Consider the following 25665-nt stretch of genomic DNA (forward strand, 5'->3'; position numbering starts at 1 on the left):
CTATTTAAAGAAGTTATAAGCGATGCATGCATGCTTCTGCTTCACCAAAATCATTTGCTAAAAAAGGTCAGTAAAAGGAAGTCTATTTTAAAGAGACACCGTTCAATTTGGGTAATCTATGCAGAAGAGGAAATTGTCAGCTGTACTGATGAAAATATAATTTACTCGGAAGTAAGATTTTGGGCCCTTCCTTAATTTTACCATGTCAATAAACACATATGAATTTGACGTCAGCAAAAAAATGAGATAGTAGCAACTTCAGGACTAAAAATAAGGTTACATTTACTGAAGAAATTTCAAATGCTTGAAATATCAATTCATTATTATATTCTAGTGTATTTGGTACCTTCTTCAGGTAACCATCTTAAGAAACATAGCGTTAGTTGGGACACTGCCAAATTTTGATTAGGTGATTTTGAGGTTTGCTGTATCAGAGCCTGGATAGCTCAGTCGGTAGAGCATCAGACTTTTAATCTGAGGGTCCAGGGTTCAAGTCCCTGTTCAGGCGGTTTGTTTAAAGAAAATGTACTCTAATGACATGCTCTTTTCAGGATCCAATGAACGAGTAGTCCCATTAGAGTAATTGCAAGTTACTCTTAATGGAGCCATTAAATACCCATCGGTCGTGTACCATTTGACAAGAGTTAAGAAGACTTACCGCAACGGTATCATGTCGTTTGAGATGTTGATTATCTTTTCCCCAATTCAATGTTCAAAATGGAACCCTGCTTATAGTTTCCAAATCACTTTATAAAGTTGGTCAACCGCTGATAGCTCATCTTTTTATTTGAGAATTTCTGTTCACCTTGTTGAATCAGGTTGGATCTCTGGTGCAATGGATAGCGGCTTGGGGTTCTAGGCGAATGTAGAGAAAGCATTCAAAGTCTTTGGGTTGGAATACTAGCTGGGTCAGTTTTATCCCTCCTTTATCTTATAACTAATTGAAACAGTAACAAACAATGCCTGCTTCTGCATAACCAGAGACATTTACCAAAACGGCAGTGAAAGAAAGTCTATTTAAACAGACACTGTTTGCTTTGAAAATGTTGCATAATCTATGCCCAAGAGTAAATTTCCAGTTATACTGCTGGACATGTAATTTAGTACCTAGTAATAGTATTTGGCCTTTTACTAATTTCACAATGTCAATTTAGAGACATGATTTCTAAGTCAGCCGAAAATGAGATAGAACGAATTTCAGGATTTAAAATAGATTACGTGTGCTGCTGAAATTTCAAATGCTTGAAATATCAATTAATTATTAAACTCTACATATTTGATTGCTAATATATGTAACCATATTAAGAATTAAAGTGTAGGTTGGTGTGCGTCCACATCATTTTTAGCTGATTTTTAGTTGCAGTGTTGCAGAGCCTGGATAGCTCAGTCGGTAGAGCATCAGACTTTTAATCTGAGGGTCCAGGGTTCAAGTCCCTGTTCAGGCGGTCGGCTACTTTAAAGAAAAAGTATTCTGATTGTACATTCTTTTTGTGTTCCACTGCATGATGAATAAGATATTCCATTACCAAAATTAAAAAAAAACGTCTTTCATGGAGAAGTGAAAAACCCATCTGTCTCATATATCAGATGACGATACACTAAACTTAAGTTTTATGCAGACTTACCAACTGTATCATGTAGTTTGACACGGTGAATAACTTTTACCCAATTCAATATTCAAAATATAGCCATGGTTATAGTATCCAATGAACTTTATAAAGTTGATCAACAGCTCAAAGCTCATTATTTCATTTCTGAATATCTGTGCACCTCACTCAAGCAGATTGGCTCTGTGGCGCAATGGATAGCGCATTGGACTTCTAGGTGAATGTCAAGAAGGTATTCAAAGGCTGTGGGTTCGAATCCCACCAGAGTCAGTTTTATCCCTGTTTATTTCATAACTATTTAAAGAAGTTATAAGCGATGCATGCATGCTTCTGCTTCACCAAAATCATTTGCTAAAAAAGGTCAGTAAAAGGAAGTCTATTTTAAAGAGACACCGTTCAATTTGGGTAATCTATGCAGAAGAGGAAATTGTCAGCTGTACTGATGAAAATATAATTTACTCGGAAGTAAGATTTTGGGCCCTTCCTTAATTTTACCATGTCAATAAACACATATGAATTTGACGTCAGCAAAAAAATGAGATAGTAGCAACTTCAGGACTAAAAATAAGGTTACATTTACTGAAGAAATTTCAAATGCTTGAAATATCAATTCATTATTATATTCTAGTGTATTTGGTACCTTCTTCAGGTAACCATCTTAAGAAACATAGCGTTAGTTGGGACGCTGCCAAATTTTGATTAGGTGATTTTGAGGTTTGCTGTATCAGAGCCTGGATAGCTCAGTCGGTAGAGCATCAGACTTTTAATCTGAGGGTCCAGGGTTCAAGTCCCCGTTCAGGCGGTAGGCTACTTTAAAGAAAAAGTATTCTGATTGTACATTCTTTTTGTGTTCCACTGCATGATGAATAAGATATTCCATTACCAAAATTAAAAAAAAATGTCTTTCATGGAGAAGTGAAAAACCCATCTGTCTCATATATCAGATGATGATACACTAAACTTAAGTTGTATGCAGACTTACCAACTGTATCATGTAGTTTGACACGGTGAATAACTTTTACCCAATTCAATATTCAAAATATAGCCATGGTTATAGTATCCAATGAACTTTATAAAGTTGATCAACAGCTCAAAGCTCATTATTTCATTTCTGAATATCTGTGCACCTCACTCAAGCAGATTGGCTCTGTGGCGCAATGGATAGCGCATTGGACTTCTAGGTGAATGTCAAGAAGGTATTCAAAGGCTGTGGGTTCGAATCCCACCAGAGTCAGTTTTATCCCTGTGTATTTCATAACTATTTAAAGAAGTTATAAGCGATGCATGCATGCTTCTGCTTCACCAAAATCATTTGCTAAAAAAGGTCAGTAAAAGGAAGTCTATTTTAAAGAGACACCGTTCAATTTGGGTAATCTATGCAGAAGAGGAAATTGTCAGCTGTACTGATGAAAATATAATTTACTCGGAAGTAAGATTTTGGGCCCTTCCTTAATTTTACCATGTCAATAAACACATATGAATTTGACGTCAGCAAAAAAATGAGATAGTAGCAACTTCAGGACTAAAAATAAGGTTACATTTACTGAAGAAATTTCAAATGCTTGAAATATCAATTCATTATTATATTCTAGTGTATTTGGTACCTTCTTCAGGTAACCATCTTAAGAAACATAGCGTTAGTTGGGACACTGCCAAATTTTGATTAGGTGATTTTGAGGTTTGCTGTATCAGAGCCTGGATAGCTCAGTCGGTAGAGCATCAGACTTTTAATCTGAGGGTCCAGGGTTCAAGTCCCTGTTCAGGCGGTTTGTTTAAAGAAAATGTACTCTAATGACATTCTCTTTTCAGGATCCAATGAACGAGTAGTCCCATTAGAGTAATTGCAAGTTACTCTTAATGGAGCCATTAAATACCCATCGGTCGTGTACCATTTGACAAGAGTTAAGAAGACTTACCGCAACGGTATCATGTCGTTTGAGATGTTGATTATCTTTTCCCCAATTCAATGTTCAAAATGGAACCCTGCTTATAGTTTCCAAATCACTTTATAAAGTTGGTCAACCGCTGATAGCTCATCTTTTTATTTGAGAATTTCTGTTCACCTTGTTGAATCAGGTTGGATCTCTGGTGCAATGGATAGCGGCTTGGGGTTCTAGGCGAATGTAGAGAAAGCATTCAAAGTCTTTGGGTTGGAATACTAGCTGGGTCAGTTTTATCCCTCCTTTATCTTATAACTAATTGAAACAGTAACAAACAATGCCTGCTTCTGCATAACCAGAGACATTTACCAAAACGGCAGTGAAAGAAAGTCTATTTAAACAGACACTGTTTGCTTTGAAAATGTTGCATAATCTATGCCCAAGAGTAAATTTCCAGTTATACTGCTGGACATGTAATTTAGTACCTAGTAATAGTATTTGGCCTTTTACTAATTTCACAATGTCAATTTAGAGACATGATTTCTAAGTCAGCCGAAAATGAGATAGAACGAATTTCAGGATTTAAAATAGATTACGTGTGCTGCTGAAATTTCAAATGCTTGAAATATCAATTAATTATTAAACTCTACATATTTGATTGCTAATATATGTAACCATATTAAGAATTAAAGTGTAGGTTGGTGTGCGTCCACATCATTTTTAGCTGATTTTTAGTTGCAGTGTTGCAGAGCCTGGATAGCTCAGTCGGTAGAGCATCAGACTTTTAATCTGAGGGTCCAGGGTTCAAGTCCCTGTTCAGGCGGTCGGCTACTTTAAAGAAAAAGTATTCTGATTGTACATTCTTTTTGTGTTCCACTGCATGATGAATAAGATATTCCATTACCAAAATTAAAAAAAAACGTCTTTCATGGAGAAGTGAAAAACCCATCTGTCTCATATATCAGATGACGATACACTAAACTTAAGTTTTATGCAGACTTACCAACTGTATCATGTAGTTTGACACGGTGAATAACTTTTACCCAATTCAATATTCAAAATATAGCCATGGTTATAGTATCCAATGAACTTTATAAAGTTGATCAACAGCTCAAAGCTCATTATTTCATTTCTGAATATCTGTGCACCTCACTCAAGCAGATTGGCTCTGTGGCGCAATGGATAGCGCATTGGACTTCTAGGTGAATGTCAAGAAGGTATTCAAAGGCTGTGGGTTCGAATCCCACCAGAGTCAGTTTTATCCCTGTTTATTTCATAACTATTTAAAGAAGTTATAAGCGATGCATGCATGCTTCTGCTTCACCAAAATCATTTGCTAAAAAAGGTCAGTAAAAGGAAGTCTATTTTAAAGAGACACCGTTCAATTTGGGTAATCTATGCAGAAGAGGAAATTGTCAGCTGTACTGATGAAAATATAATTTACTCGGAAGTAAGATTTTGGGCCCTTCCTTAATTTTACCATGTCAATAAACACATATGAATTTGACGTCAGCAAAAAAATGAGATAGTAGCAACTTCAGGACTAAAAATAAGGTTACATTTACTGAAGAAATTTCAAATGCTTGAAATATCAATTCATTATTATATTCTAGTGTATTTGGTACCTTCTTCAGGTAACCATCTTAAGAAACATAGCGTTAGTTGGGACGCTGCCAAATTTTGATTAGGTGATTTTGAGGTTTGCTGTATCAGAGCCTGGATAGCTCAGTCGGTAGAGCATCAGACTTTTAATCTGAGGGTCCAGGGTTCAAGTCCCCGTTCAGGCGGTAGGCTACTTTAAAGAAAAAGTATTCTGATTGTACATTCTTTTTGTGTTCCACTGCATGATGAATAAGATATTCCATTACCAAAATTAAAAAAAAATGTCTTTCATGGAGAAGTGAAAAACCCATCTGTCTCATATATCAGATGATGATACACTAAACTTAAGTTGTATGCAGACTTACCAACTGTATCATGTAGTTTGACACGGTGAATAACTTTTACCCAATTCAATATTCAAAATATAGCCATGGTTATAGTATCCAATGAACTTTATAAAGTTGATCAACAGCTCAAAGCTCATTATTTCATTTCTGAATATCTGTGCACCTCACTCAAGCAGATTGGCTCTGTGGCGCAATGGATAGCGCAATGGACTTCTAGGTGAATGTCAAGAAGGTATTCAAAGGCTGTGGGTTCGAATCCCACCAGAGTCAGTTTTATCCCTGTGTATTTCATAACTATTTAAAGAAGTTATAAGCGATGCATGCATGCTTCTGCTTCACCAAAATCATTTGCTAAAAAAGGTCAGTAAAAGGAAGTCTATTTTAAAGAGACACCGTTCAATTTGGGTAATCTATGCAGAAGAGGAAATTGTCAGCTGTACTGATGAAAATATAATTTACTCGGAAGTAAGATTTTGGGCCCTTCCTTAATTTTACCATGTCAATAAACACATATGAATTTGACGTCAGCAAAAAAATGAGATAGTAGCAACTTCAGGACTAAAAATAAGGTTACATTTACTGAAGAAATTTCAAATGCTTGAAATATCAATTCATTATTATATTCTAGTGTATTTGGTACCTTCTTCAGGTAACCATCTTAAGAAACATAGCGTTAGTTGGGACACTGCCAAATTTTGATTAGGTGATTTTGAGGTTTGCTGTATCAGAGCCTGGATAGCTCAGTCGGTAGAGCATCAGACTTTTAATCTGAGGGTCCAGGGTTCAAGTCCCTGTTCAGGCGGTTTGTTTAAAGAAAATGTACTCTAATGACATTCTCTTTTCAGGATCCAATGAACGAGTAGTCCCATTAGAGTAATTGCAAGTTACTCTTAATGGAGCCATTAAATACCCATCGGTCGTGTACCATTTGACAAGAGTTAAGAAGACTTACCGCAACGGTATCATGTCGTTTGAGATGTTGATTATCTTTTCCCCAATTCAATGTTCAAAATGGAACCCTGCTTATAGTTTCCAAATCACTTTATAAAGTTGGTCAACCGCTGATAGCTCATCTTTTTATTTGAGAATTTCTGTTCACCTTGTTGAATCAGGTTGGATCTCTGGTGCAATGGATAGCGGCTTGGGGTTCTAGGCGAATGTAGAGAAAGCATTCAAAGTCTTTGGGTTGGAATACTAGCTGGGTCAGTTTTATCCCTCCTTTATCTTATAACTAATTGAAACAGTAACAAACAATGCCTGCTTCTGCATAACCAGAGACATTTACCAAAACGGCAGTGAAAGAAAGTCTATTTAAACAGACACTGTTTGCTTTGAAAATGTTGCATAATCTATGCCCAAGAGTAAATTTCCAGTTATACTGCTGGACATGTAATTTAGTACCTAGTAATAGTATTTGGCCTTTTACTAATTTCACAATGTCAATTTAGAGACATGATTTCTAAGTCAGCCGAAAATGAGATAGAACGAATTTCAGGATTTAAAATAGATTACGTGTGCTGCTGAAATTTCAAATGCTTGAAATATCAATTAATTATTAAACTCTACATATTTGATTGCTAATATATGTAACCATATTAAGAATTAAAGTGTAGGTTGGTGTGCGTCCACATCATTTTTAGCTGATTTTTAGTTGCAGTGTAGCAGAGCCTGGATAGCTCAGTCGGTAGAGCATCAGACTTTTAACCTGAGGGTCCAGGGTTCAAGTCCCTGTTCAGGCGGTCGGCTACTTTAAAGAAAAAGTATTCTGATTGTACATTCTTTTTGTGTTCCACTGCATGATGAATAAGATATTCCATTACCAAAATTAAAAAAAAACGTCTTTCATGGAGAAGTGAAAAACCCATCTGTCTCATATATCAGATGATGATACACTAAACCTAAGTTGTATGCAGACTTACCAACTGTATCATGTAGTTTGACACGGTGAATAACTTTTACCCAATTCAATATTCAAAATATAGCCATGGTTATAGTATCCAATGAACTTTATAAAGTTGATCAACAGCTCAAAGCTCATTATTTCATTTCTGAATATCTGTGCACCTCACTCAAGCAGATTGGCTCTGTGGCGCAATGGATAGCGCATTGGACTTCTAGGTGAATGTCAAGAAGGTATTCAAAGGCTGTGGGTTCGAATCCCACCAGAGTCAGTTTTATCCCTGTGTATTTCATAACTATTTAAAGAAGTTATAAGCGATGCATGCATGCTTCTGCTTCACCAAAATCATTTGCTAAAAAAGGTCAGTAAAAGGAAGTCTATTTTAAAGAGACACCGTTCAATTTGGGTAATCTATGCAGAAGAGGAAATTGTCAGCTGTACTGATGAAAATATAATTTACTCGGAAGTAAGATTTTGGGCCCTTCCTTAATTTTACCATGTCAATAAACACATATGAATTTGACGTCAGCAAAAAAATGAGATAGTAGCAACTTCAGGACTAAAAATAAGGTTACATTTACTGAAGAAATTTCAAATGCTTGAAATATCAATTCATTATTATATTCTAGTGTATTTGGTACCTTCTTCAGGTAACCATCTTAAGAAACATAGCGTTAGTTGGGACACTGCCAAATTTTGATTAGGTGATTTTGAGGTTTGCTGTATCAGAGCCTGGATAGCTCAGTCGGTAGAGCATCAGACTTTTAATCTGAGGGTCCAGGGTTCAAGTCCCCGTTCAGGCGGTAGGCTACTTTAAAGAAAAAGTATTCTGATTGTACATTCTTTTTGTGTTCCACTGCATGATGAATAAGATATTCCATTACCAAAATAAAAAAAAATGTCTTTCATGGAGAAGTGAAAAACCCATCTGTCTCATATATCAGATGATGATACACTAAACTTAAGTTGTATGCAGACTTACCAACTGTATCATGTAGTTTGACACGGTGAATAACTTTTACCCAATTCAATATTCAAAATATAGCCATGGTTATAGTATCCAATGAACTTTATAAAGTTGATCAACAGCTCAAAGCTCATTATTTCATTTCTGAATATCTGTGCACCTCACTCAAGCAGATTGGCTCTGTGGCGCAATGGATAGCGCATTGGACTTCTAGGTGAATGTCAAGAAGGTATTCAAAGGCTGTGGGTTCGAATCCCACCAGAGTCAGTTTTATCCCTGTGTATTTCATAACTATTTAAAGAAGTTATAAGCGATGCATGCATGCTTCTGCTTCACCAAAATCATTTGCTAAAAAAGGTCAGTAAAAGGAAGTCTATTTTAAAGGGACACCGTTCAATTTGGGTAATCTATGCAGAAGAGGAAATTGTCAGCTGTACTGATGAAAATATAATTTACTCGGAAGTAAGATTTTGGGCCCTTCCTTAATTTTACCATGTCAATAAACACATATGAATTTGACGTCAGCAAAAAAATGAGATAGTAGCAACTTCAGGACTAAAAATAAGGTTACATTTACTGAAGAAATTTCAAATGCTTGAAATATCAATTCATTATTATATTCTAGTGTATTTGGTACCTTCTTCAGGTAACCATCTTAAGAAACATAGCGTTAGTTGGGACACTGCCAAATTTTGATTAGGTGATTTTGAGGTTTGCTGTATCAGAGCCTGGATAGCTCAGTCGGTAGAGCATCAGACTTTTAATCTGAGGGTCCAGGGTTCAAGTCCCTGTTCAGGCGGTTTGTTTAAAGAAAATGTACTCTAATGACATGCTCTTTTCAGGATCCAATGAACGAGTAGTCCCATTAGAGTAATTGCAAGTTACTCTTAATGGAGCCATTAAATACCCATCGGTCGTGTACCATTTGACAAGAGTTAAGAAGACTTACCGCAACGGTATCATGTCGTTTGAGATGTTGATTATCTTTTCCCCAATTCAATGTTCAAAATGGAACCCTGCTTATAGTTTCCAAATCACTTTATAAAGTTGGTCAACCGCTGATAGCTCATCTTTTTATTTGAGAATTTCTGTTCACCTTGTTGAATCAGGTTGGATCTCTGGTGCAATGGATAGCGGCTTGGGGTTCTAGGCGAATGTAGAGAAAGCATTCAAAGTCTTTGGGTTGGAATACTAGCTGGGTCAGTTTTATCCCTCCTTTATCTTATAACTAATTGAAACAGTAACAAACAATGCCTGCTTCTGCATAACCAGAGACATTTACCAAAACGGCAGTGAAAGAAAGTCTATTTAAACAGACACTGTTTGCTTTGAAAATGTTGCATAATCTATGCCCAAGAGTAAATTTCCAGTTATACTGCTGGACATGTAATTTAGTACCTAGTAATAGTATTTGGCCTTTTACTAATTTCACAATGTCAATTTAGAGACATGATTTCTAAGTCAGCCGAAAATGAGATAGAACGAATTTCAGGATTTAAAATAGATTACGTGTGCTGCTGAAATTTCAAATGCTTGAAATATCAATTAATTATTAAACTCTACATATTTGATTGCTAATATATGTAACCATATTAAGAATTAAAGTGTAGGTTGGTGTGCGTCCACATCATTTTTAGCTGATTTTTAGTTGCAGTGTTGCAGAGCCTGGATAGCTCAGTCGGTAGAGCATCAGACTTTTAATCTGAGGGTCCAGGGTTCAAGTCCCTGTTCAGGCGGTCGGCTACTTTAAAGAAAAAGTATTCTGATTGTACATTCTTTTTGTGTTCCACTGCATGATGAATAAGATATTCCATTACCAAAATTAAAAAAAAACGTCTTTCATGGAGAAGTGAAAAACCCATCTGTCTCATATATCAGATGACGATACACTAAACTTAAGTTTTATGCAGACTTACCAACTGTATCATGTAGTTTGACACGGTGAATAACTTTTACCCAATTCAATATTCAAAATATAGCCATGGTTATAGTATCCAATGAACTTTATAAAGTTGATCAACAGCTCAAAGCTCATTATTTCATTTCTGAATATCTGTGCACCTCACTCAAGCAGATTGGCTCTGTGGCGCAATGGATAGCGCATTGGACTTCTAGGTGAATGTCAAGAAGGTATTCAAAGGCTGTGGGTTCGAATCCCACCAGAGTCAGTTTTATCCCTGTTTATTTCATAACTATTTAAAGAAGTTATAAGCGATGCATGCATGCTTCTGCTTCACCAAAATCATTTGCTAAAAAAGGTCAGTAAAAGGAAGTCTATTTTAAAGAGACACCGTTCAATTTGGGTAATCTATGCAGAAGAGGAAATTGTCAGCTGTACTGATGAAAATATAATTTACTCGGAAGTAAGATTTTGGGCCCTTCCTTAATTTTACCATGTCAATAAACACATATGAATTTGACGTCAGCAAAAAAATGAGATAGTAGCAACTTCAGGACTAAAAATAAGGTTACATTTACTGAAGAAATTTCAAATGCTTGAAATATCAATTCATTATTATATTCTAGTGTATTTGGTACCTTCTTCAGGTAACCATCTTAAGAAACATAGCGTTAGTTGGGACGCTGCCAAATTTTGATTAGGTGATTTTGAGGTTTGCTGTATCAGAGCCTGGATAGCTCAGTCGGTAGAGCATCAGACTTTTAATCTGAGGGTCCAGGGTTCAAGTCCCTGTTCAGGCGGTTTGTTTAAAGAAAATGTACTCTAATGACATGCTCTTTTCAGGATCCAATGAACGAGTAGTCCCATTAGAGTAATTGCAAGTTACTCTTAATGGAGCCATTAAATACCCATCGGTCGTGTACCATTTGACAAGAGTTAAGAAGACTTACCGCAACGGTATCATGTCGTTTGAGATGTTGATTATCTTTTCCCCAATTCAATGTTCAAAATGGAACCCTGCTTATAGTTTCCAAATCACTTTATAAAGTTGGTCAACCGCTGATAGCTCATCTTTTTATTTGAGAATTTCTGTTCACCTTGTTGAATCAGGTTGGATCTCTGGTGCAATGGATAGCGGCTTGGGGTTCTAGGCGAATGTAGAGAAAGCATTCAAAGTCTTTGGGTTGGAATACTAGCTGGGTCAGTTTTATCCCTCCTTTATCTTATAACTAATTGAAACAGTAACAAACAATGCCTGCTTCTGCATAACCAGAGACATTTACCAAAACGGCAGTGAAAGAAAGTCTATTTAAACAGACACTGTTTGCTTTGAAAATGTTGCATAATCTATGCCCAAGAGTAAATTTCCAGTTATACTGCTGGACATGTAATTTAGTACCTAGTAATAGTATTTGGCCTTTTACTAATTTCACAATGTCAATTTAGAGACATGATTTCTAAGTCAGCCGAAAATGAGATAGAACGAATTTCAGGATTTAAAATAGATTACGTGTGCTGCTGAAATTTCAAATGCTTGAAATATCAATTAATTATTAAACTCTACATATTTGATTGCTAATATATGTAACCATATTAAGAATTAAAGTGTAGGTTGGTGTGCGTCCACATCATTTTTAGCTGATTTTTAGTTGCAGTGTTGCAGAGCCTGGATAGCTCAGTCGGTAGAGCATCAGACTTTTAATCTGAGGGTCCAGGGTTCAAGTCCCTGTTCAGGCGGTCGGCTACTTTAAAGAAAAAGTATTCTGATTGTACATTCTTTTTGTGTTCCACTGCATGATGAATAAGATATTCCATTACCAAAATTAAAAAAAAACGTCTTTCATGGAGAAGTGAAAAACCCATCTGTCTCATATATCAGATGACGATACACTAAACTTAAGTTTTATGCAGACTTACCAACTGTATCATGTAGTTTGACACGGTGAATAACTTTTACCCAATTCAATATTCAAAATATAGCCATGGTTATAGTATCCAATGAACTTTATAAAGTTGATCAACAGCTCAAAGCTCATTATTTCATTTCTGAATATCTGTGCACCTCACTCAAGCAGATTGGCTCTGTGGCGCAATGGATAGCGCATTGGACTTCTAGGTGAATGTCAAGAAGGTATTCAAAGGCTGTGGGTTCGAATCCCACCAGAGTCAGTTTTATCCCTGTTTATTTCATAACTATTTAAAGAAGTTATAAGCGATGCATGCATGCTTCTGCTTCACCAAAATCATTTGCTAAAAAAGGTCAGTAAAAGGAAGTCTATTTTAAAGAGACACCGTTCAATTTGGGTAATCTATGCAGAAGAGGAAATTGTCAGCTGTACTGATGAAAATATAATTTACTCGGAAGTAAGATTTTGGGCCCTTCCTTAATTTTACCATGTCAATAAACACATATGAATTTGACGTCAGCAAAAAAATGAGATAGTAGCAACTTCAGGACTAAAAATAAGGTTACATTTACTGAAGAAATTTCAAATGCTTGAAATATCAATTCATTATTATATTCTAGTGTATTTGGTACCTTCTTCAGGTAACCATCTTAAGAAACATAGCGTTAGTTGGGACGCTGCCAAATTTTGATTAGGTGATTTTGAGGTTTGCTGTATCAGAGCCTGGATAGCTCAGTCGGTAGAGCATCAGACTTTTAATCTGAGGGTCCAGGGTTCAAGTCCCCGTTCAGGCGGTAGGCTACTTTAAAGAAAAAGTATTCTGATTGTACATTCTTTTTGTGTTCCACTGCATGATGAATAAGATATTCCATTACCAAAATTAAAAAAAAATGTCTTTCATGGAGAAGTGAAAAACCCATCTGTCTCATATATCAGATGATGATACACTAAACTTAAGTTGTATGCAGACTTACCAACTGTATCATGTAGTTTGACACGGTGAATAACTTTTACCCAATTCAATATTCAAAATATAGCCATGGTTATAGTATCCAATGAACTTTATAAAGTTGATCAACAGCTCAAAGCTCATTATTTCATTTCTGAATATCTGTGCACCTCACTCAAGCAGATTGGCTCTGTGGCGCAATGGATAGCGCAATGGACTTCTAGGTGAATGTCAAGAAGGTATTCAAAGGCTGTGGGTTCGAATCCCACCAGAGTCAGTTTTATCCCTGTGTATTTCATAACTATTTAAAGAAGTTATAAGCGATGCATGCATGCTTCTGCTTCACCAAAATCATTTGCTAAAAAAGGTCAGTAAAAGGAAGTCTATTTTAAAGAGACACCGTTCAATTTGGGTAATCTATGCAGAAGAGGAAATTGTCAGCTGTACTGATGAAAATATAATTTACTCGGAAGTAAGATTTTGGGCCCTTCCTTAATTTTACCATGTCAATAAACACATATGAATTTGACGTCAGCAAAAAAATGAGATAGTAGCAACTTCAGGACTAAAAATAAGGTTACATTTACTGAAGAAATTTCAAATGCTTGAAATATCAATTCATTATTATATTCTAGTGTATTTGGTACCTTCTTCAGGTAACCATCTTAAGAAACATAGCGTTAGTTGGGACACTGCCAAATTTTGATTAGGTGATTTTGAGGTTTGCTGTATCAGAGCCTGGATAGCTCAGTCGGTAGAGCATCAGACTTTTAATCTGAGGGTCCAGGGTTCAAGTCCCTGTTCAGGCGGTTTGTTTAAAGAAAATGTACTCTAATGACATTCTCTTTTCAGGATCCAATGAACGAGTAGTCCCATTAGAGTAATTGCAAGTTACTCTTAATGGAGCCATTAAATACCCATCGGTCGTGTACCATTTGACAAGAGTTAAGAAGACTTACCGCAACGGTATCATGTCGTTTGAGATGTTGATTATCTTTTCCCCAATTCAATGTTCAAAATGGAACCCTGCTTATAGTTTCCAAATCACTTTATAAAGTTGGTCAACCGCTGATAGCTCATCTTTTTATTTGAGAATTTCTGTTCACCTTGTTGAATCAGGTTGGATCTCTGGTGCAATGGATAGCGGCTTGGGGTTCTAGGCGAATGTAGAGAAAGCATTCAAAGTCTTTGGGTTGGAATACTAGCTGGGTCAGTTTTATCCCTCCTTTATCTTATAACTAATTGAAACAGTAACAAACAATGCCTGCTTCTGCATAACCAGAGACATTTACCAAAACGGCAGTGAAAGAAAGTCTATTTAAACAGACACTGTTTGCTTTGAAAATGTTGCATAATCTATGCCCAAGAGTAAATTTCCAGTTATACTGCTGGACATGTAATTTAGTACCTAGTAATAGTATTTGGCCTTTTACTAATTTCACAATGTCAATTTAGAGACATGATTTCTAAGTCAGCCGAAAATGAGATAGAACGAATTTCAGGATTTAAAATAGATTACGTGTGCTGCTGAAATTTCAAATGCTTGAAATATCAATTAATTATTAAACTCTACATATTTGATTGCTAATATATGTAACCATATTAAGAATTAAAGTGTAGGTTGGTGTGCGTCCACATCATTTTTAGCTGATTTTTAGTTGCAGTGTTGCAGAGCCTGGATAGCTCAGTCGGTAGAGCATCAGACTTTTAATCTGAGGGTCCAGGGTTCAAGTCCCTGTTCAGGCGGTCGGCTACTTTAAAGAAAAAGTATTCTGATTGTACATTCTTTTTGTGTTCCACTGCATGATGAATAAGATATTCCATTACCAAAATTAAAAAAAAACGTCTTTCATGGAGAAGTGAAAAACCCATCTGTCTCATATATCAGATGATGATACACTAAACTTAAGTTGTATGCAGACTTACCAACTGTATCATGTAGTTTGACACGGTGAATAACTTTTACCCAATTCAATATTCAAAATATAGCCATGGTTATAGTATCCAATGAACTTTATAAAGTTGATCAACAGCTCAAAGCTCATTATTTCATTTCTGAATATCTGTGCACCTCACTCAAGCAGATTGGCTCTGTGGCGCAATGGATAGCGCATTGGACTTCTAGGTGAATGTCAAGAAGGTATTCAAAGGCTGTGGGTTCGAATCCCACCAGAGTCAGTTTTATCCCTGTGTATTTCATAACTATTTAAAGAAGTTATAAGCGATGCATGCATGCTTCTGCTTCACCAAAATCATTTGCTAAAAAAGGTCAGTAAAAGGAAGTCTATTTTAAAGAGACACCGTTCAATTTGGGTAATCTATGCAGAAGAGGAAATTGTCAGCTGTACTGATGAAAATATAATTTACTCGGAAGTAAGATTTTGGGCCCTTCCTTAATTTTACCATGTCAATAAACACATATGAATTTGACGTCAGCAAAAAAATGAGATAGTAGCAACTTCAGGACTAAAAATAAGGTTACATTTACTGAAGAAATTTCAAATGCTTGAAATATCAATTCATTATTATATTCTAGTGTATTTGGTACCTTCTTCAGGTAACCATCTTAAGAAACATAGCGTTAGTTGGGACGCTGCCAAATTTTGATTAGGTGATTTTGAGGTTTGCTGTATCAGAGCCTGGATAGCTCAGTCGGTAGAGCATCAGACTTTTAATCTGAGGGTCCAGGGTTCAAGTCCCCGTTCAGGCGGTAGGCTACTTTAAAGAAAAAGTATTCTGATTGTACATTCTTTTTGTGTTCCACTGCATGATGAATAAGATATTCCATTACCAAAATTAAAAAAAAATGTCTTTCATGGAGAAGTGAAAAACCCATCTGTCTCATATATCAGATGATGATACACTAAACTTAAGTTGTATGCAGACTTACCAACTGTATCATGTAGTTTGACACGGTGAATAACTTTTACCCAATTCAATATTCAAAATATAGCCATGGTTATAGTATCCAATGAACTTTATAAAGTTGATCAACAGCTCAAAGCTCATTATTTCATTTCTGAATATCTGTGCACCTCACTCAAGCAGATTGGCTCTGTGGCGCAATGGATAGCGCATTGGACTTCTAGGTGAATGTCAAGAAGGTATTCAAAGGCTGTGGGTTCGAATCCCACCAGAGTCAGTTTTATCCCTGTGTATTTCATAACTATTTAAAGAAGTTATAAGCGATGCATGCATGCTTCTGCTTCACCAAAATCATTTGCTAAAAAAGGTCAGTAAAAGGAAGTCTATTTTAAAGAGACACCGTTCAATTTGGGTAATCTATGCAGAAGAGGAAATTGTCAGCTGTACTGATGAAAATATAATTTACTCGGAAGTAAGATTTTGGGCCCTTCCTTAATTTTACCATGTCAATAAACACATATGAATTTGACGTCAGCAAAAAAATGAGATAGTAGCAACTTCAGGACTAAAAATAAGGTTACATTTACTGAAGAAATTTCAAATGCTTGAAATATCAATTCATTATTATATTCTAGTGTATTTGGTACCTTCTTCAGGTAACCATCTTAAGAAACATAGCGTTAGTTGGGACACTGCCAAATTTTGATTAGGTGATTTTGAGGTTTGCTGTATCAGAGCCTGGATAGCTCAGTCGGTAGAGCATCAGACTTTTAATCTGAGGGTCCAGGGTTCAAGTCCCTGTTCAGGCGGTTTGTTTAAAGAAAATGTACTCTAATGACATGCTCTTTTCAGGATCCAATGAACGAGTAGTCCCATTAGAGTAATTGCAAGTTACTCTTAATGGAGCCATTAAATACCCATCGGTCGTGTACCATTTGACAAGAGTTAAGAAGACTTACCGCAACGGTATCATGTCGTTTGAGATGTTGATTATCTTTTCCCCAATTCAATGTTCAAAATGGAACCCTGCTTATAGTTTCCAAATCACTTTATAAAGTTGGTCAACCGCTGATAGCTCATCTTTTTATTTGAGAATTTCTGTTCACCTTGTTGAATCAGGTTGGATCTCTGGTGCAATGGATAGCGGCTTGGGGTTCTAGGCGAATGTAGAGAAAGCATTCAAAGTCTTTGGGTTGGAATACTAGCTGGGTCAGTTTTATCCCTCCTTTATCTTATAACTAATTGAAACAGTAACAAACAATGCCTGCTTCTGCATAACCAGAGACATTTACCAAAACGGCAGTGAAAGAAAGTCTATTTAAACAGACACTGTTTGCTTTGAAAATGTTGCATAATCTATGCCCAAGAGTAAATTTCCAGTTATACTGCTGGACATGTAATTTAGTACCTAGTAATAGTATTTGGCCTTTTACTAATTTCACAATGTCAATTTAGAGACATGATTTCTAAGTCAGCCGAAAATGAGATAGAACGAATTTCAGGATTTAAAATAGATTACGTGTGCTGCTGAAATTTCAAATGCTTGAAATATCAATTAATTATTAAACTCTACATATTTGATTGCTAATATATGTAACCATATTAAGAATTAAAGTGTAGGTTGGTGTGCGTCCACATCATTTTTAGCTGATTTTTAGTTGCAGTGTTGCAGAGCCTGGATAGCTCAGTCGGTAGAGCATCAGACTTTTAATCTGAGGGTCCAGGGTTCAAGTCCCTGTTCAGGCGGTCGGCTACTTTAAAGAAAAAGTATTCTGATTGTACATTCTTTTTGTGTTCCACTGCATGATGAATAAGATATTCCATTACCAAAATTAAAAAAAAACGTCTTTCATGGAGAAGTGAAAAACCCATCTGTCTCATATATCAGATGACGATACACTAAACTTAAGTTTTATGCAGACTTACCAACTGTATCATGTAGTTTGACACGGTGAATAACTTTTACCCAATTCAATATTCAAAATATAGCCATGGTTATAGTATCCAATGAACTTTATAAAGTTGATCAACAGCTCAAAGCTCATTATTTCATTTCTGAATATCTGTGCACCTCACTCAAGCAGATTGGCTCTGTGGCGCAATGGATAGCGCATTGGACTTCTAGGTGAATGTCAAGAAGGTATTCAAAGGCTGTGGGTTCGAATCCCACCAGAGTCAGTTTTATCCCTGTTTATTTCATAACTATTTAAAGAAGTTATAAGCGATGCATGCATGCTTCTGCTTCACCAAAATCATTTGCTAAAAAAGGTCAGTAAAAGGAAGTCTATTTTAAAGAGACACCGTTCAATTTGGGTAATCTATGCAGAAGAGGAAATTGTCAGCTGTACTGATGAAAATATAATTTACTCGGAAGTAAGATTTTGGGCCCTTCCTTAATTTTACCATGTCAATAAACACATATGAATTTGACGTCAGCAAAAAAATGAGATAGTAGCAACTTCAGGACTAAAAATAAGGTTACATTTACTGAAGAAATTTCAAATGCTTGAAATATCAATTCATTATTATATTCTAGTGTATTTGGTACCTTCTTCAGGTAACCATCTTAAGAAACATAGCGTTAGTTGGGACGCTGCCAAATTTTGATTAGGTGATTTTGAGGTTTGCTGTATCAGAGCCTGGATAGCTCAGTCGGTAGAGCATCAGACTTTTAATCTGAGGGTCCAGGGTTCAAGTCCCCGTTCAGGCGGTAGGCTACTTTAAAGAAAAAGTATTCTGATTGTACATTCTTTTTGTGTTCCACTGCATGATGAATAAGATATTCCATTACCAAAATTAAAAAAAAATGTCTTTCATGGAGAAGTGAAAAACCCATCTGTCTCATATATCAGATGATGATACACTAAACTTAAGTTGTATGCAGACTTACCAACTGTATCATGTAGTTTGACACGGTGAATAACTTTTACCCAATTCAATATTCAAAATATAGCCATGGTTATAGTATCCAATGAACTTTATAAAGTTGATCAACAGCTCAAAGCTCATTATTTCATTTCTGAATATCTGTGCACCTCACTCAAGCAGATTGGCTCTGTGGCGCAATGGATAGCGCAATGGACTTCTAGGTGAATGTCAAGAAGGTATTCAAAGGCTGTGGGTTCGAATCCCACCAGAGTCAGTTTTATCCCTGTGTATTTCATAACTATTTAAAGAAGTTATAAGCGATGCATGCATGCTTCTGCTTCACCAAAATCATTTGCTAAAAAAGGTCAGTAAAAGGAAGTCTATTTTAAAGAGACACCGTTCAATTTGGGTAATCTATGCAGAAGAGGAAATTGTCAGCTGTACTGATGAAAATATAATTTACTCGGAAGTAAGATTTTGGGCCCTTCCTTAATTTTACCATGTCAATAAACACATATGAATTTGACGTCAGCAAAAAAATGAGATAGTAGCAACTTCAGGACTAAAAATAAGGTTACATTTACTGAAGAAATTTCAAATGCTTGAAATATCAATTCATTATTATATTCTAGTGTATTTGGTACCTTCTTCAGGTAACCATCTTAAGAAACATAGCGTTAGTTGGGACACTGCCAAATTTTGATTAGGTGATTTTGAGGTTTGCTGTATCAGAGCCTGGATAGCTCAGTCGGTAGAGCATCAGACTTTTAATCTGAGGGTCCAGGGTTCAAGTCCCTGTTCAGGCGGTTTGTTTAAAGAAAATGTACTCTAATGACATTCTCTTTTCAGGATCCAATGAACGAGTAGTCCCATTAGAGTAATTGCAAGTTACTCTTAATGGAGCCATTAAATACCCATCGGTCGTGTACCATTTGACAAGAGTTAAGAAGACTTACCGCAACGGTATCATGTCGTTTGAGATGTTGATTATCTTTTCCCCAATTCAATGTTCAAAATGGAACCCTGCTTATAGTTTCCAAATCACTTTATAAAGTTGGTCAACCGCTGATAGCTCATCTTTTTATTTGAGAATTTCTGTTCACCTTGTTGAATCAGGTTGGATCTCTGGTGCAATGGATAGCGGCTTGGGGTTCTAGGCGAATGTAGAGAAAGCATTCAAAGTCTTTGGGTTGGAATACTAGCTGGGTCAGTTTTATCCCTCCTTTATCTTATAACTAATTGAAACAGTAACAAACAATGCCTGCTTCTGCATAACCAGAGACATTTACCAAAACGGCAGTGAAAGAAAGTCTATTTAAACAGACACTGTTTGCTTTGAAAATGTTGCATAATCTATGCCCAAGAGTAAATTTCCAGTTATACTGCTGGACATGTAATTTAGTACCTAGTAATAGTATTTGGCCTTTTACTAATTTCACAATGTCAATTTAGAGACATGATTTCTAAGTCAGCCGAAAATGAGATAGAACGAATTTCAGGATTTAAAATAGATTACGTGTGCTGCTGAAATTTCAAATGCTTGAAATATCAATTAATTATTAAACTCTACATATTTGATTGCTAATATATGTAACCATATTAAGAATTAAAGTGTAGGTTGGTGTGCGTCCACATCATTTTTAGCTGATTTTTAGTTGCAGTGTTGCAGAGCCTGGATAGCTCAGTCGGTAGAGCATCAGACTTTTAATCTGAGGGTCCAGGGTTCAAGTCCCTGTTCAGGCGGTTGGCTACTTTAAAGAAAAAGTATTCTGATTGTACATTCTTTTTGTGTTCCACTGCATGATGAATAAGATATTCCATTACCAAAATTAAAAAAAAACGTCTTTCATGGAGAAGTGAAAAACCCATCTGTCTCATATATCAGATGATGATACACTAAACTTAAGTTGTATGCAGACTTACCAACTGTATCATGTAGTTTGACACGGTGAATAACTTTTACCCAATTCAATATTCAAAATATAGCCATGGTTATAGTATCCAATGAACTTTATAAAGTTGATCAACAGCTCAAAGCTCATTATTTCATTTCTGAATATCTGTGCACCTCACTCAAGCAGATTGGCTCTGTGGCGCAATGGATAGCGCATTGGACTTCTAGGTGAATGTCAAGAAGGTATTCAAAGGCTGTGGGTTCGAATCCCACCAGAGTCAGTTTTATCCCTGTGTATTTCATAACTATTTAAAGAAGTTATAAGCGATGCATGCATGCTTCTGCTTCACCAAAATCATTTGCTAAAAAAGGTCAGTAAAAGGAAGTCTATTTTAAAGAGACACCGTTCAATTTGGGTAATCTATGCAGAAGAGGAAATTGTCAGCTGTACTGATGAAAATATAATTTACTCGGAAGTAAGATTTTGGGCCCTTCCTTAATTTTACCATGTCAATAAACACATATGAATTTGACGTCAGCAAAAAAATGAGATAGTAGCAACTTCAGGACTAAAAATAAGGTTACATTTACTGAAGAAATTTCAAATGCTTGAAATATCAATTCATTATTATATTCTAGTGTATTTGGTACCTTCTTCAGGTAACCATCTTAAGAAACATAGCGTTAGTTGGGACACTGCCAAATTTTGATTAGGTGATTTTGAGGTTTGCTGTATCAGAGCCTGGAAAGCTCAGTCGGTAGAGCATCAGACTTTTAATCTGAGGGTCCAGGGTTCAAGTCCCCGTTCAGGCGGTAGGCTACTTTAAAGAAAAAGTATTCTGATTGTACATTCTTTTTGTGTTCCACTGCATGATGAATAAGATATTCCATTACCAAAATTAAAAAAAAATGTCTTTCATGGAGAAGTGAAAAACCCATCTGTCTCATATATCAGATGATGATACACTAAACTTAAGTTGTATGCAGACTTACCAACTGTATCATGTAGTTTGACACGGTGAATAACTTTTACCCAATTCAATATTCAAAATATAGCCATGGTTATAGTATCCAATGAACTTTATAAAGTTGATCAACAGCTCAAAGCTCATTATTTCATTTCTGAATATCTGTGCACCTCACTCAAGCAGATTGGCTCTGTGGCGCAATGGATAGCGCAATGGACTTCTAGGTGAATGTCAAGAAGGTATTCAAAGGCTGTGGGTTCGAATCCCACCAGAGTCAGTTTTATCCCTGTGTATTTCATAACTATTTAAAGAAGTTATAAGCGATGCATGCATGCTTCTGCTTCACCAAAATCATTTGCTAAAAAAGGTCAGTAAAAGGAAGTCTATTTTAAAGAGACACCGTTCAATTTGGGTAATCTATGCAGAAGAGGAAATTGTCAGCTGTACTGATGAAAATATAATTTACTCGGAAGTAAGATTTTGGGCCCTTCCTTAATTTTACCATGTCAATAAACACATATGAATTTGACGTCAGCAAAAAAATGAGATAGTAGCAACTTCAGGACTAAAAATAAGGTTACATTTACTGAAGAAATTTCAAATGCTTGAAATATCAATTCATTATTATATTCTAGTGTATTTGGTACCTTCTTCAGGTAACCATCTTAAGAAACATAGCGTTAGTTGGGACACTGCCAAATTTTGATTAGGTGATTTTGAGGTTTGCTGTATCAGAGCCTGGATAGCTCAGTCGGTAGAGCATCAGACTTTTAATCTGAGGGTCCAGGGTTCAAGTCCCTGTTCAGGCGGTTTGTTTAAAGAAAATGTACTCTAATGACATTCTCTTTTCAGGATCCAATGAACGAGTAGTCCCATTAGAGTAATTGCAAGTTACTCTTAATGGAGCCATTAAATACCCATCGGTCGTGTACCATTTGACAAGAGTTAAGAAGACTTACCGCAACGGTATCATGTCGTTTGAGATGTTGATTATCTTTTCCCCAATTCAATGTTCAAAATGGAACCCTGCTTATAGTTTCCAAATCACTTTATAAAGTTGGTCAACCGCTGATAGCTCATCTTTTTATTTGAGAATTTCTGTTCACCTTGTTGAATCAGGTTGGATCTCTGGTGCAATGGATAGCGGCTTGGGGTTCTAGGCGAATGTAGAGAAAGCATTCAAAGTCTTTGGGTTGGAATACTAGCTGGGTCAGTTTTATCCCTCCTTTATCTTATAACTAATTGAAACAGTAACAAACAATGCCTGCTTCTGCATAACCAGAGACATTTACCAAAACGGCAGTGAAAGAAAGTCTATTTAAACAGACACTGTTTGCTTTGAAAATGTTGCATAATCTATGCCCAAGAGTAAATTTCCAGTTATACTGCTGGACATGTAATTTAGTACCTAGTAATAGTATTTGGCCTTTTACTAATTTCACAATGTCAATTTAGAGACATGATTTCTAAGTCAGCCGAAAATGAGATAGAACGAATTTCAGGATTTAAAATAGATTACGTGTGCTGCTGAAATTTCAAATGCTTGAAATATCAATTAATTATTAAACTCTACATATTTGATTGCTAATATATGTAACCATATTAAGAATTAAAGTGTAGGTTGGTGTGCGTCCACATCATTTTTAGCTGATTTTTAGTTGCAGTGTTGCAGAGCCTGGATAGCTCAGTCGGTAGAGCATCAGACTTTTAATCTGAGGGTCCAGGGTTCAAGTCCCTGTTCAGGCGGTCGGCTACTTTAAAGAAAAAGTATTCTGATTGTACATTCTTTTTGTGTTCCACTGCATGATGAATAAGATATTCCATTACCAAAATTAAAAAAAAACGTCTTTCATGGAGAAGTGAAAAACCCATCTGTCTCATATATCAGATGATGATACACTAAACTTAAGTTGTATGCAGACTTACCAACTGTATCATGTAGTTTGACACGGTGAATAACTTTTACCCAATTCAATATTCAAAATATAGCCATGGTTATAGTATCCAATGAACTTTATAAAGTTGATCAACAGCTCAAAGCTCATTATTTCATTTCTGAATATCTGTGCACCTCACTCAAGCAGATTGGCTCTGTGGCGCAATGGATAGCGCATTGGACTTCTAGGTGAATGTCAAGAAGGTATTCAAAGGCTGTGGGTTCGAATCCCACCAGAGTCAGTTTTATCCCTGTGTATTTCATAACTATTTAAAGAAGTTATAAGCGATGCATGCATGCTTCTGCTTCACCAAAATCATTTGCTAAAAAAGGTCAGTAAAAGGAAGTCTATTTTAAAGAGACACCGTTCAATTTGGGTAATCTATGCAGAAGAGGAAATTGTCAGCTGTACTGATGAAAATATAATTTACTCGGAAGTAAGATTTTGGGCCCTTCCTTAATTTTACCATGTCAATAAACACATATGAATTTGACGTCAGCAAAAAAATGAGATAGTAGCAACTTCAGGACTAAAAATAAGGTTACATTTACTGAAGAAATTTCAAATGCTTGAAATATCAATTCATTATTATATTCTAGTGTATTTGGTACCTTCTTCAGGTAACCATCTTAAGAAACATAGCGTTAGTTGGGACGCTGCCAAATTTTGATTAGGTGATTTTGAGGTTTGCTGTATCAGAGCCTGGATAGCTCAGTCGGTAGAGCATCAGACTTTTAATCTGAGCGTCCAGGGTTCAAGTCCCCGTTCAGGCGGTAGGCTACTTTAAAGAAAAAGTATTCTGATTGTACATTCTTTTTGTGTTCCACTGCATGATGAATAAGATATTCCATTACCAAAATTTAAAAAAAATGTCTTTCATGGAGAAGTGAAAAACCCATCTGTCTCATATATCAGATGATGATACACTAAACTTAAGTTGTATGCAGACTTACCAACTGTATCATGTAGTTTGACACGGTGAATAACTTTTACCCAATTCAATATTCAAAATATAGCCATGGTTATAGTATCCAATGAACTTTATAAAGTTGATCAACAGCTCAAAGCTCATTATTTCATTTCTGAATATCTGTGCACCTCACTCAAGCAGATTGGCTCTGTGGCGCAATGGATAGCGCATTGGACTTCTAGGTGAATGTCAAGAAGGTATTCAAAGGCTGTGGGTTCGAATCCCACCAGAGTCAGTTTTATCCCTGTGTATTTCATAACTATTTAAAGAAGTTATAAGCGATGCATGCATGCTTCTGCTTCACCAAAATCATTTGCTAAAAAAGGTCAGTAAAAGGAAGTCTATTTTAAAGAGACACCGTTCAATTTGGGTAATCTATGCAGAAGAGGAAATTGTCAGCTGTACTGATGAAAATATAATTTACTCGGAAGTAAGATTTTGGGCCCTTCCTTAATTTTACCATGTCAATAAACACATATGAATTTGACGTCAGCAAAAAAATGAGATAGTAGCAACTTCAGGACTAAAAATAAGGTTACATTTACTGAAGAAATTTCAAATGCTTGAAATATCAATTCATTATTATATTCTAGTGTATTTGGTACCTTCTTCAGGTAACCATCTTAAGAAACATAGCGTTAGTTGGGACACTGCCAAATTTTGATTAGGTGATTTTGAGGTTTGCTGTATCAGAGCCTGGATAGCTCAGTCGGTAGAGCATCAGACTTTTAATCTGAGGGTCCAGGGTTCAAGTCCCTGTTCAGGCGGTTTGTTTAAAGAAAATGTACTCTAATGACATGCTCTTTTCAGGATCCAATGAACGAGTAGTCCCATTAGAGTAATTGCAAGTTACTCTTAATGGAGCCATTAAATACCCATCGGTCGTGTACCATTTGACAAGAGTTAAGAAGACTTACCGCAACGGTATCATGTCGTTTGAGATGTTGATTATCTTTTCCCCAATTCAATGTTCAAAATGGAACCCTGCTTATAGTTTCCAAATCACTTTATAAAGTTGGTCAACCGCTGATAGCTCATCTTTTTATTTGAGAATTTCTGTTCACCTTGTTGAATCAGGTTGGATCTCTGGTGCAATGGATAGCG

General features: G+C 36.1%; 17 non-coding genes across 17 annotated transcripts; all 17 read left to right on the forward strand.

Annotated features, from left to right (window-relative positions):
- Positions 1–1786: 1786 nt before the first annotated feature.
- On the forward strand, positions 1787–1877 carry TRNAR-UCU (transfer RNA arginine (anticodon UCU)). Its single transcript is given in 2 exon segments — positions 1787–1823; positions 1842–1877. It is a non-coding gene; the product is annotated as a tRNA-Arg (tRNA).
- Positions 1878–2750: 873 nt separating this feature from the next.
- Positions 2751–2841, forward strand: TRNAR-UCU (transfer RNA arginine (anticodon UCU)). The gene is given in 2 exon segments: positions 2751–2787; positions 2806–2841. It is a non-coding gene; the product is annotated as a tRNA-Arg (tRNA).
- Positions 2842–4651: 1810 nt separating this feature from the next.
- Positions 4652–4742, forward strand: TRNAR-UCU (transfer RNA arginine (anticodon UCU)). Its single transcript is given in 2 exon segments — positions 4652–4688; positions 4707–4742. It is a non-coding gene; the product is annotated as a tRNA-Arg (tRNA).
- Positions 4743–5615: 873 nt separating this feature from the next.
- TRNAR-UCU (transfer RNA arginine (anticodon UCU)) lies at positions 5616–5706 on the forward strand. The gene is given in 2 exon segments: positions 5616–5652; positions 5671–5706. It is a non-coding gene; the product is annotated as a tRNA-Arg (tRNA).
- A 1810-nt stretch (positions 5707–7516) lies between these two features.
- On the forward strand, positions 7517–7607 carry TRNAR-UCU (transfer RNA arginine (anticodon UCU)). The gene is given in 2 exon segments: positions 7517–7553; positions 7572–7607. It is a non-coding gene; the product is annotated as a tRNA-Arg (tRNA).
- An 872-nt stretch (positions 7608–8479) lies between these two features.
- On the forward strand, positions 8480–8570 carry TRNAR-UCU (transfer RNA arginine (anticodon UCU)). Its single transcript is given in 2 exon segments — positions 8480–8516; positions 8535–8570. It is a non-coding gene; the product is annotated as a tRNA-Arg (tRNA).
- A 1810-nt stretch (positions 8571–10380) lies between these two features.
- On the forward strand, positions 10381–10471 carry TRNAR-UCU (transfer RNA arginine (anticodon UCU)). The gene is given in 2 exon segments: positions 10381–10417; positions 10436–10471. It is a non-coding gene; the product is annotated as a tRNA-Arg (tRNA).
- A 1810-nt stretch (positions 10472–12281) lies between these two features.
- TRNAR-UCU (transfer RNA arginine (anticodon UCU)) lies at positions 12282–12372 on the forward strand. Its single transcript is given in 2 exon segments — positions 12282–12318; positions 12337–12372. It is a non-coding gene; the product is annotated as a tRNA-Arg (tRNA).
- An 873-nt stretch (positions 12373–13245) lies between these two features.
- TRNAR-UCU (transfer RNA arginine (anticodon UCU)) lies at positions 13246–13336 on the forward strand. The gene is given in 2 exon segments: positions 13246–13282; positions 13301–13336. It is a non-coding gene; the product is annotated as a tRNA-Arg (tRNA).
- A 1810-nt stretch (positions 13337–15146) lies between these two features.
- On the forward strand, positions 15147–15237 carry TRNAR-UCU (transfer RNA arginine (anticodon UCU)). Its single transcript is given in 2 exon segments — positions 15147–15183; positions 15202–15237. It is a non-coding gene; the product is annotated as a tRNA-Arg (tRNA).
- An 873-nt stretch (positions 15238–16110) lies between these two features.
- Positions 16111–16201, forward strand: TRNAR-UCU (transfer RNA arginine (anticodon UCU)). Its single transcript is given in 2 exon segments — positions 16111–16147; positions 16166–16201. It is a non-coding gene; the product is annotated as a tRNA-Arg (tRNA).
- A 1810-nt stretch (positions 16202–18011) lies between these two features.
- TRNAR-UCU (transfer RNA arginine (anticodon UCU)) lies at positions 18012–18102 on the forward strand. Its single transcript is given in 2 exon segments — positions 18012–18048; positions 18067–18102. It is a non-coding gene; the product is annotated as a tRNA-Arg (tRNA).
- Positions 18103–18975: 873 nt separating this feature from the next.
- TRNAR-UCU (transfer RNA arginine (anticodon UCU)) lies at positions 18976–19066 on the forward strand. Its single transcript is given in 2 exon segments — positions 18976–19012; positions 19031–19066. It is a non-coding gene; the product is annotated as a tRNA-Arg (tRNA).
- Positions 19067–20876: 1810 nt separating this feature from the next.
- TRNAR-UCU (transfer RNA arginine (anticodon UCU)) lies at positions 20877–20967 on the forward strand. The gene is given in 2 exon segments: positions 20877–20913; positions 20932–20967. It is a non-coding gene; the product is annotated as a tRNA-Arg (tRNA).
- Positions 20968–21840: 873 nt separating this feature from the next.
- TRNAR-UCU (transfer RNA arginine (anticodon UCU)) lies at positions 21841–21931 on the forward strand. Its single transcript is given in 2 exon segments — positions 21841–21877; positions 21896–21931. It is a non-coding gene; the product is annotated as a tRNA-Arg (tRNA).
- Positions 21932–23741: 1810 nt separating this feature from the next.
- TRNAR-UCU (transfer RNA arginine (anticodon UCU)) lies at positions 23742–23832 on the forward strand. The gene is given in 2 exon segments: positions 23742–23778; positions 23797–23832. It is a non-coding gene; the product is annotated as a tRNA-Arg (tRNA).
- Positions 23833–24705: 873 nt separating this feature from the next.
- On the forward strand, positions 24706–24796 carry TRNAR-UCU (transfer RNA arginine (anticodon UCU)). The gene is given in 2 exon segments: positions 24706–24742; positions 24761–24796. It is a non-coding gene; the product is annotated as a tRNA-Arg (tRNA).
- Positions 24797–25665: the final 869 nt, after the last annotated feature.

Source organism: Triturus cristatus, chromosome 4_1 (genome assembly GCF_964204655.1).
Source record: "Triturus cristatus chromosome 4_1, aTriCri1.1, whole genome shotgun sequence".
Classification (NCBI taxonomy): domain Eukaryota; kingdom Metazoa; phylum Chordata; class Amphibia; order Caudata; family Salamandridae; genus Triturus; species Triturus cristatus.